At 39.6% G+C, this 12,019-nt stretch overlaps 1 protein-coding gene across 2 annotated transcripts in view; it reads left to right on the top strand.

Annotated features, from left to right (window-relative positions):
• The first annotated feature begins 395 nt into the window (after positions 1 to 395).
• The window catches only part of FILIP1 (filamin A interacting protein 1), a 193,171-nt gene continuing 181,547 nt past the window's right edge, over positions 396 to 12,019 (top strand). For both annotated transcript variants that reach the window (XM_027092282.1, XM_027092276.1), the window contains exon 1: positions 396 to 889. The gene's annotated coding sequence lies outside the window, so the exon portion shown is untranslated. The remainder of the gene's footprint in view (positions 890 to 12,019) is intronic.

A 12,019-nucleotide genomic window follows, 5' to 3' on the forward strand; every position in this document is an offset into this window, starting at 1 on the left:
TCCTTTATGATAAACTTACTTTAATAATAGTCAGGTATATAAGCTGGTTAAGTCTGATATAACAGGTATGAATGTAATCTAGCTACGAATGCAACACATCAATGTAAAAAGCTGCCTGGGAATGATCTTTTACTGTGAGTTTTCCCAAGAGTTGTCATACAGTTTTAAAAGCCTTTTCTATTTAAGACCGTTTATCTGAGAAAGCCTAATTGAGCAGAATATTGCATTGATAAATTGCTCTGCTCAAGGCAACTGCCTTGAGGTTCCAAATCACAATCTGCATTTAAGGGCTTCCAACAATAATTACCTGTGTGTAATGAGCAGCAGTCCTTAAAAGGGTCTGCCGTTTCCCCGCAATCTTTTACAGGGTGAGCAGAGCTGTATCCACTGATAACCCAGCTGCCGAGGAACTGAGCAGAGCCGGCTCCAAACTTCTCAGCTGTTGACAGGCTTGACTTGCTGAGAACACTGGTTAAATATAGCACACGCGAGCTCAGCTTCTCGACAAAGTCACTGCTCTGACAGTGCTGTGAAGGGAGCAGAAGACGAGAAACCTAATCTCAGAATCCAACACCTAGCAACAGTTGAAAAAACTTTTAAACAAAAGTCTGGGTGGGAGATATACAACAGCCTCCAATTTCTGCTGATCGGGATTTCAGGGAGAAGAAGCTGCTTTCCCCTTCTCTCTACCCAGTTTCCTGCATGACTTCAGCTATTGGCTAGTCCTAGGAAAGAAAGTGGGAAAAGCTTTTTCCTCTGTATTCTTTTGGGCTGGATAGTTTTCCAGAACTCCAGTCTCTCTTGGGCTGTGGGGCAAGCCACTGGGTTCTTCCAAGGATAAGCTACCTCCATAAAGGACGTACCTTTGGTTAGACGAGCTGCCAGTCAGGTAAGACCAAAATACACAGCTACCTACTGTCTTAAGAAATCTCTGTTTCCACAAGAAGAGAGCTCTCTCTGATTCTGTGTTGTCTGTTTCCTTTGATTCTCACTGTTCCACTATGTGATAACACGTTTAGGAATTATGACTATCACTGTGAATTCTTTTTAAAGAATCAGAAAGTCATCTCTTTCTCAGAATTATCCAATTGTTTTCTAAACACAAAGATTGTAATGATGCTTTAATAGCGATCAAAATATGTCTGCCAAGTTGTCATTTTCTGGCAGGTAACAGAAATACGACAAAGGACAACTTCACAGTCCTTTCACAATGAGGATGGCTAACCAATGGGAGGGGTATTTTCTCCAGAAGCAAAATAACTTTCATATAATGAAACTAGCTGAGCAGCTTGTGTGGTAAATGAGAGGCAAGTCCTGCGTGGTGTTTGCGTTGCTGTGCTTTTGACTGGCTGGCTTCTCCTTTGCCGTATTCTCTGATTACACTGGTACACCTTGTGCTGGTTCTGACCTCGTTACATGACAGTCACCCCGAGTGCTTCTCACTAGGCACAAGATATGCCTGGTTTCAGATCACTGCTTTTGCAGTTGTTGAATAGTATTCAGGAGAATACTATTTTGTGTTTTTTTTAAAAAAGACATTGAGTAATTGCTTGTATATAGATGAGACAGATTCTGATTTTTAAAACTCGAATGTATTAGAAAAAATTCTTTCTTAAGTTGCACGTATGTGTGTATGAATGTGTTCACCATAGTGTGAAGGAAATCCTCCTTTTGTCTGTTGTATTGTCTCCCCTTCCATGAGTTTCTATGCTGTTTTATCAGAATTGCTTAGCGTGATCAACATCACACTGAATCTGACAAAACTTACGGCTGCACATTGGTGACGTGGTTAGTATTGGTAACTCGTGTCTGTAGTTGGGTTGGATTTGTGTAAGAAGTTTGTTCCTCTAAGTGAACATGATAATTTGAAAAAATATTCTAAACTAAGGATAATTTCAAAGAAGATACAAATGCACATTTTAAAAGAAATTATTCGAGTCTGTTTTGTCAACTTAAGTAATTTACCCCAAACCAGTTTTGAACAAATTGTTGACAAGAATGTATCAACTCTTTCAGTAAATGTTCCTATTTTAAGAAAAACGAATTAAAGCTTACATATCATATGCTCAGAAAAATGAAATAGTACATACATTTCAGTACATATTATATTTCATGGTTCTGATTGCATGATTAGTTTACAAAGTAAATGCAGCTAATCACGTATAATGAATGTAACAGTGCAAAATGCACTCTGGTAAACTTGGTATCAGAGAATGAAACTTCTGGTGCTTTAGTGGAGATGAAGTATCTTTGTCTTTAAAGAGTTTCAAAAAGTCTGAACTAAATGCTTTACATTTTTCTTGTTTTTATCTTAGGAAGGGTCACATTGTTGGCTTACAAACGTCTGTGTAAAGCCAAAATCTGCCATTCGTAGATTTCGGAGGCATGTAATTTCTTTTGGAGTTAGTGGAACAGTGTGAGGATAACTGAGTACAGCATTTGGCCCTGGGTGAAAGCATGTTTCCTGATGGATTGATTTCTGAGTATCATTGTCTTCATGACTGTAAGTTTACCCTTGAGAATCAAAAATAGCTCGTGCTTTCCTCCAGTTTATGAACAATCAGCGGTGCAGGTTGTGTTCTCTCGTTCACTCAGGCTCACGTCTGTGTTGTTTTGACCCTTGACCATAAGAGAGCCCATTGCCGTTTCTCCCACCACCCTAAGGTCTGTTCCCTTCATCCTTGGTCTGTATGATAACAGCGCTGCTCCCCTTCCACCCCTCGTTGCCATCCAGACCACCTTGCCCATGACCCTGGGGTTAATTTTCTTATGCTTGTCTCTCCTACTCCTCGCTTATCTTTTGCAACTAGTCGCTGCCAAACACCTAGGCTGGGTATTTTGAGAACCTTCCATCATCTGGCATGTACTTAACTTTTCCAGTCTCAGCTCCCACTACTCAACAACAAGTGTCCCTCTGCTTCAGATAGTTCAGATTTTGGGCCCTTCTCCAAACACCTACATACTGCATATTTCAATGCTCCCCCTCTGCCCCTTTCATTCCCTCCTGCCTGGAACACTTTTCCTCCTCTCTCCTGTAGAGACTTTGTCCGCTGTTTAAAACCCAGATCAGTGGCCTCCACTTTCACAATGATTTCCCAGACCATACCATTTAGAAGTGATTCCTTCTTAGTTTGGGCTGTTTGGTGCTCTGTTAGAATTAGGGTCCTTTGGAGCAGGGTTTACTTCTTGAAATTCAGAACAAGTTTATGAAGGTGACCAGGTACAAAGCATTGTCCTAAGCATCCCTTGGCTCTGGAGCGGTTCGGCCCCATGTACCTTGTGGATGTTCTATGAACATTTTTGGCTCTGGATTTCTAGTGGTGAGCATGTGAGAAAGTATAGGTAAGTATAAAATCAAGACAAGCAACTGTAAGTGTGGTTAATAGCTTTTGATCTCAAAAATTTCTCAAGGAAGGTCTTCATAGTTTTACCGAGTACAGAAAAATTACAAGTAATTGTGACTACGCTCGTGTACTTGATTGTGGAGATGATGTACCTCTTGGGAATGAAATAGGAAGGCAGATATATAAAGACTATATATATATATTTATACATGCATCTCCTGTGTATACACCTAGAGCTCTAAATACTATAACTCGTATACTTTTATCATCTTCTGGTACCAGATTCTATTTATAGTTACCTTTGGTACTATACATTTAAATCATGGTTCCTTCCATTTGTGGGTCATCATGGATTAAAATCTGGCCTTGAACATTAAAATATTTAAATATCATGATTATCCCTTTTTATTTTTCTGTAAATATTTAAAAAAGAGACATTTCTCAGTTTTATTTTAAATCACTCCTGAAACCTGTAGCCTTACTGTGTGAGATAAAGCATGAATCATGATTCTGAACTAATTTTTTTCCATGTTCACCAAAAGAAAAGAATTCTCTTTACATTTTAAGACAGCCAAGGAGGTTAAAATTACTCTTTTAAATGGATGTTCACCAAGAATCACTATGGGATTTTCTCAAAGAAACTTATGAAATATTTAATATATTCATTTAGCAATGATTTCCCAGTGGTTATAATTTTTACTTATTCTTTAGAAGTGACACTTTGTGGTAAAATACTCATTCTCAACTAATGCTAATTGTCTGTTTTGGAAGATGAGCATTTCTTCACAAAACAGTTGCCCTAAGAAATAAGATTTTACAGAGCTTGTTTAATTGACATCTTCACTAATTTGTCCCCTCTCTAACATGTGGGTTTTAAAACAGCAGCATCATGGGAAGTGAAGGGGTGAGCTTAGGCTGAGATCTATTTCAGCAGACAGGTTTAAGAGAAAAAAGGCTGGTAACAGCTTATTAGAAAAATAATATCTGAAAGCCCGCAACATACATTTGTTTATACATTAATTATTTTAAACATATGTAGCAGTAGAATGAAAGATAAGCTAATAAAATGCGTTTTACTTCCTTATATCTGAGCTGGATGTGTCATTCAGATGGAGGAGGCAGGAAAGGCTAATTGCACAGGCAAGTCAGACGGCCTGAATTCAGGTTTCAGCTCACTATGACCCTGGGCAAGTTACTCTCTGTGCCTCAGCTTCCTCATCTCTAAAATGAGGGTAATAATACTAGCTTCCTCAGAGAGTTGTTCTGAAGATTAAACGAGTTGATAAAACTTACAGTTGCCCAATAGACTTTTCAATAATTTTATGCTATTCTTGCTTTATTAGTGCACTTTAAATATAGTTATCTGTTTAGCTTAATCTTTGTTGCACACAAAAATCTTAGATACAGACGGTTTGTAAAATCAGGTTCATAGATCATAGGAAAGACAGAAGAATGTATTGTTTAAATGTGGAATCTTGTCAGGGACATACTTTGCTGCTGTGTACTCCAAGCAGACATAGTTTGAGCTCCAGCCAATAATTTAGTATGGAATTTATGTTTCAATCCCTCCGTTATCACTCAGCAGTGTGCTGTCTTATAGAATTATTACTAAAAAGGCCAAGAAATCACCCACAGCATAGACTGTTCCATGGTTTCTATATTTGCACTTGGAGATAATGTGTGTTTATATGTAGTGCTTGGGTATCTCTTTTATAGCCGACTACGCTGGGAGACTTCCTCTTCCAAGGAGGGATATATTATTAAATTTATCATTCTTTATTTCTTCCCTTAGATGTTTTGTTTCGTTTTACTAACCTACTAACAGATAAAAATGAAAAGACCAAAAAAGGTCATCTCACACGAGCTTCAGCCTCACCAAATACAAGTGAATTCTTGCTACTCATTGCCCTTAATCCTAGTCATTCCTCTTAAACATGGCAAGAAAGTATATTCCAAGGCAAAAAAAGAGTGTTACCTCATAAAGATGTATGAGTATATTATGGGGTGCTCACTATTCTGTATATTTAACTTAACAAAAATATATGAAGCACTCAAAAGTGGAGAAGTTTCTTAGTAACTTCTACTAGCTTATGCAGGGTACTCACAGTTTAGACCTGTCCATTTTGCTTTATTTTTCACAATTGAAAGGATAAGTTTCTAAAAGATAAGGCAAACTGAATTTCAGAATGATCATTCTCTAATGAAGACCTTGTTTTAGAAAGAAAGAAAGAAGAAAGGAGGGAAAGAAAAGAATTTTCCTGGCTTTATAGAATACATTATAAAGGTTCTAGGGCAAAAATATGGGAACCTCAGGAAAACATATTGGCTTATGTTCTTCTTTTTTCCTTAAATGGTCAGTCCTACTCTTTAGCTAATCAGAGAAGAGAAAAGGCTGCAGGCAGAATACGACTTTCCCCATGGCAGTAGCTGAGGCAGTGTAATTTCAAAGGCTAGGCAGTGAGTTGTGTAAGAACTTAGAATAAGGAAAGTCCAGCATGAATTGGGCAGCTCCAGTTGGCTGTTGACCAGCTGATTGCAGAACTTGAGAAACTCCCAGGAAAGAGATGAAGAAACACGATATTAACCAGCACTCCAGTCCCTGAGAGCTTTGTTTAAGCCACAGCAGCACTGAAAAGTCAAAAGAACGTTGGTGTTGCGTTTCCTTTTTGGGAAATGGTGTCAATGTGCATAATATTGTGTGATTTATGTGTTTCTGAGGTCTGTGAAAGACAGACTTTAAAAATAATTTTTAAAGCTAATGCAGAATTTATCTCAAGTGGTCTGACTTTCATTGAACTCTTAAGGTTCAGGGATTTTTCTGTTTTTGCTTAAATGCTGTCACCTACCTCCTTCACCAAAACATAGATGAAAACAATTGTTGCTTCACTGGCCAAGGACTTTATATGTCTACACTTGAAAATAGTCTTTTTTTTTTTTTTTTTTTTGCTTTTTCAATAATTGTAATTGCAATCTTTCAATCTTTCCAAGTTACTTTGAAGAAGTGAATTATCTGCTGCTTATCTTTGTAAGGAAAAGGTGAAAGAAAGCCATGAAATGGGCATATCAGAGTTGGCCAAATGCATTCTTTAAAAAATGATTTGCTACAGATTTAAAGCCAAAAGGCAATTTGATTGAAAACAGTAGACTGCTGACATCACCAAGACAATCAAATTACTGCCAACTTGCCTTGTTTATATAAAAGATCTTTGCAAAAATAAGGTCCCCCCCGACACACACATGAGTCATAGGCGATACAGTAATAGGGATAAATGGACTTTATTTTTCTTTATATGTCTTTAATATACTTATGTCTTAAGTAACTCCTTTTAGGGCCTGCTTCTTTGACTGAGATACCACAGGAAAGGAAGAGGCATTGCTGAGTTCATAATGCTATTTCAGTGTGGCAGCCTAAGTACATGAGGAAATGACACCCCGGGCCTGTATTTGGAGCCTTGCAGTTACTGTGACGACAACACACACTAATGGAAAACAAAGATGGTCTGCTTGCCAGCACGAGCCAGGAAGAGTTTTGCCAGCTCAGATTTTTCCTAATTATTCTATAAGTCTTGAAATGTGACACTTGAGATATTCAAGGCTCTTTGTGTTTCATTAACTGTTTAGTGAGTGACGCATGCTTCACGGGCAGCCTGGAATTTGGACAAGGGAGGGGCCTTTACATATAAGCTTAACTTTCACATGTTCTCTTGATAGATCTCATCCTCTGGTTTGGACACCGCCAGACCAACTGCTTTGGTCACAGCCTGTTGTTTGGTCCTTAAGGAAGGCAGCTGCTTTGGTAGAATTCACTCCTCGGGGGCCCCTCAACTTTGGTGACAAATCCCCACCTTCCATCTTCTGTTCATTCCATAGATCGTTGCCCAGCATGCCAGGTGTTCCTACTAATGACTGGGACATCTGAATCCCAATTCTTATATAGTGATATAATAGATAATATAATGATAATAACAGCTACATATAATATAGATTATCTGCTTAATGTATGTATTATAGAGCTGTGCATAATTATTTAGTATATATACATGATGCCAGTAATAGCATATACTGGAGATTTTTCTGTGCCAGCCACCTTGAATGATTTTATTTACTTCTCATAACAACCCGATGAGGCACTATTTTTATCTCTTGTTTTATGGATTAGAAAAATGAGGTTTATAGATGATAAGTAACTTGCTCAGTGGTAGATTTGAGATTCTAACCCAGGCAATTTGATCTTATTTAGCCCATATTTTCACCACTTTCTTGTAATGCAGGCAGTTGTTCAAGGAGGACCTCTACCTAGGTGACTGTGAGACGTTTTGGTGAGAGGTGTCGAATGTGACCCTGCAGTCTGAAAAGATTCACTAAGAGCAAAGAACAAAGAGATCTGGGGTCAAAAGGCCAATGGGGCTCTTCTCCAGGGTCCTGAAGTAGAGCCAGAAGCTGTAATGGCCTGCGGAGCTGGGCGACCCAGGAAGAGCTAGGCCTGGGGCCCTGGAACACAGAAGCTCATCTTCCACAGTGGTGGATGGCACAGCGTGGTTCTTGGCTTCTACGCTGCTGAGATGATTCTCTGGAGAAGGAACACGTGGAGCGTTTGGATTTATGATCTGTTATGGGCGCTCTTGTAGCCAGATCCCTTGATGCCATTGGGGGTTCTGGTCTGTTGTTGCTCCTGTTGACAAGTTAGAACTCCCCCTCCTATTGTAAAGAAATGCTCTGCAGATCTCTGCCTTGGTCATGGGCATTCCGTTTGTTAAGTGGTTCAAGAGAGAGTCCTGCAACATACTTATTCCAGCTGTTGGTAGCAATAAAGCTGGAAGAAGCCTTCGGTGGTGTGTGTAAGGTTGTTGGGGGAGGTACTGAGGAAGGGGACAGAAAGTCTCATTCTGTATAAGAGCCTTATTGACTCCCAATGACTTTGTTTAGGGAGTGAGTTGTCAACCTAACAGCATGTTGTTCCTTCTGAAAAACAGAGCTGACTGTAGTTTAAGAAAAATTACCTGATACTTTTCAGCCAGTGGTTTGCTACAGTGGAGCAATGGCGTGAGATATTTTATTATTCTATTTAATTCTTTTACCTTTATTCAAATCCGAGTCATCTCCAATGAGGCCAAAAATCTGACTCTCTAGATATAATTGGAATTTTTGAGTTTCTATTTACTTGTATGACACTTAACTTTTGTACTATCTGAAGTAAAAGGAGAGCAGTTCTAATACAATTTTGATGGAGCAGATAATGCTTTGCTTTTTCTTACACCAGTGGCCATAAATACTCTACTTTTCCTGTGTATCAAATATCCCAGGTGGTAGGATTTAATATCCCAAGAAGGTGAATGTTTCACGTGAAATAAACACATAACAGAATGAATCTCTACCTTCTGAGAAATTCTATTCTGTGAATTACGAACGGCATCTTGTCACAACTATGTAGCACACCCCAGCCCCGCTCCTACATGCTCACTACTGGTCAGCACACAGGACTTGTAGGCTACTTTCCTGACAGGCTAAACACCTTTCTGAAGCAAATACACTCTTTGCTCTGTGGCATAGACCTATTTAATCCAAAATAAAGGTCGTGATGTATTATATTTCATTAAGGCACTCTTTTTCATTCACATGATCTCTCCTGACTTCCTTACGACAAACAAACTAAGAATTTCCCTTTTGTCCTCCCTGTCTTTATGTGAAAAGGTGTAACAGTGTCAAAGGAGGGAAAGAATTAGTGTTATATCCTTTGGAGACAAAGGGCTTCACTGGTTGGCTTCTGGAAGTATTCTTTTTCTCATTCAATTATTCTAAATTCCTCTTGGCACCCAAACCGCATGATAATTCAGACATTCTGTGAGACCTCCTAGTTCTCTTGGCATTGCCACAGCTGGTCTGACTTCCAGCAGGAATGGGGGCTCTGAGTCTCACACTGTCCATGATCACCCAGCTTTGGTCCTGGAGCCACCCATACCAAAGAGGGTGGAAACCTCTAGACTCTGAGCTCACTCGGGACCATCAGGTCATCTAGTCTGTGGTTCTCAACACTCCCTGTGTGTCAGAGTCACCTGGGATGCTTTGAAAATGCAGATGTCCAGGCAATGCCCCAGAGGTTCTGATTCAAGCTGCCCTGAGTGCATGCCCAAGTGTTGATCTATTTTGGAAGCTTTTATGTGATTTTAATGTGCATCCAGGGTTGAGAGCCAGTTATCTAATACAATCTCTTCATTTTAAAGAAGAAGGTACCAGGATGAAGGAAGAGAGGTCGCTTGGTAGAAGTTACAATGTCCTCTGAGGCTGAGTCTATTACCTTTTCTATCACATGATCGTAATAAACAACAAAGTGGCCAATATTTAATGACTGCTTTCTATGTGTTAGGCACTAGCAAGGCAGAAGTGAGGCAGATACTCGTACACTCTACATGTACAGATAAGGAGGCTGAGGGAGCTGCCCAAGGCCCTCCAACAAGCAGGTGGCAGATCTGCGATTTGAGTGCAGGCAATTGGACTCCTCAGCTTGTGCTCTTAATCTCTTAATCACTTTGCTGTTCTGGAGCCAACTCTGAGAATGTAAGGTGTTGAGTGGCAGCTGCTCCCCTATTTCAGCATCAGGGGTCTTGTGGCAGCTGGCCTTGGTGCTCTGAGATCCCACTAGCTGGTTTGCTGCTTGGCTGGAGATGGGGTCCTTGCATTCTCTATTTTCCCAATAAGTGTGCCAACTGGAGACAACCCATTCTCTTAGAGACTGTTCCAAAGCGTTCCATTTTCCCCAGTGACTTTGTTTCTTTTATCCAGTCTTTCTTTTGTGGACCATTATAATATTTCCTGTCTTACTTTTGGGCACATATCTTTTTACCTTTAGGTGGAAATTCTAACCACAAACTCTACTCTCTCGTTCAGACCTTGACTTTTCCCCTAACCCTGTGAGTTTGGCTGTGTTCACCATTTTCCCTGGGATTTCCCCATCTCTGGACTTTCTTACTACCCCCTAACTTCTCATGACCTCAGCAACAACAGGAAGGGATTAATCACTTCACTTCTTCTATAGCAGCAGGTGCGTTAGAAACAAGCTGGTCTGTCCCATGGAAGTGACTGGCTGGAGGGTCAGCGTACTCCAAAGATCTCTTAAAGTATACATTTTTAGGTTGCATTATGGAATTAATTTTCTGATTGATTCTGTAAGTTTACATTTCTATAGAGAAGGCTTTTTTACACCTTGGGAAAAATCTATATACATTGTCTGGTTAAATGAACTTTACCAAGATGAAAATCACAAATGGCAAATACCTATAGCACAGATTTCTGTAAGCAATAGCAACTCAACAAAAAGTGAAAGATTATAATAAATATTCTATGATAAATATTTACATGTAAATTTAAAAAATGAACGTGATATATAGATTCAGGTATGACTTGAGACTTTTTTTAGAGCCGTGTTTCATAAAACAAGTGCTCAATAAGTTGAATCTGTTAAGTGTCATGGAATTGAGGAAGTAAACATTACTGAACAGCTTTGATCAGTAATTGGACTGAACATAATTTTTTTTATATAAACATGGGAATAACAATCACTGACCATGGGTGATTATTTCTCTGCTTCTCAGTATTCTCTAAACCTTTAATGACCACATATTGTTTTTATTACAAGTTAAAAATCAACAGACATCTTAAATGTTCATTAGAGCATCAGAGAGTAATGAATGCTTAACTGAGTGGAAGCTAGACTCTGTAGCTGTGATTAGCATGATATATGTATATTCCCAACAACAGACTAGAACTCTTACCTTAAATGCATAACTATTTTTCAAAAATTAATTAATTTATTTATTTTTGCTGTGTTGCGTCTTCGTTTCTGTGCGAGGGCTTTCTCTAGTTGTGGCAAGCGGCGGCCATTCTTCATCGCGGTGCGCAGGCCTCTCACTATCGCGGCCTCTCTTGTTGTGAATCACAGGCTCCAGACGCACAGGCTCAGTAGTTGTGGCTCACGGGCCTAGTTGCTCTGCGGCACGTGGGATCTTCCCAGACCAGGGCTCGAACCCGTGTCCCCTGCATTGGCAGGCAGATTCTCAACCACTGCGCCGCCAGGGGAGCCCCAAATGCATAACTATTGACACAAGTCTAATTGCTCCTCATCTCTTCACTCATGTGCTGCAAAACTCATAAAAAAAACAACAACAAACAAACACAAAACAAAACACAACCAAGCTCTTATTTGGTTTACTAGCTGGAAATGCGCTTATCCTTGGAAATCTATTTTGGAGTTAGTTGCTCTCCTCCCCTACAAGTGGTAAAGCAACAGCTGCCATTTAATTAATGTTCTGCTGACAGCTCCAGCTGATGAATACCGTTGAAGTTCCCTATCAGCATCAATACTACCCACATTACCCCAGGAGGAAATATTGATTATAGTTGCTTGATTTTGCCTTATTTCACCGTAGCTTTCTTTCCTGCACTACTTCCTTCAAATTCCAATGAGGCTGTTATTTACATCACCATTCACATCTTCCAGGGAATAAGGTCCCGGTGGAACACATGTGTTCCTGGTGATGTATTGCAATGGAATCTCACCAAAATGAACACGTGAAGCACTGAGCTCAAATAGAGGAGAGGACTGGGGGAAAACCAGATGAAAGTGACTTGTGGTTTCTCAGAAAGTAAAGAATTTTGTCCTTTTGAGAGAGAGATTAGAG

Source organism: Aethalodelphis obliquidens, unplaced genomic scaffold (assembly GCF_003676395.1).
Source record: "Aethalodelphis obliquidens isolate GAN/ISIS:26980383/991018 unplaced genomic scaffold, ASM367639v1 scaffold3, whole genome shotgun sequence".
In the NCBI taxonomy this organism is placed as follows: Eukaryota; Metazoa; Chordata; class Mammalia; order Artiodactyla; family Delphinidae; genus Aethalodelphis; species Aethalodelphis obliquidens.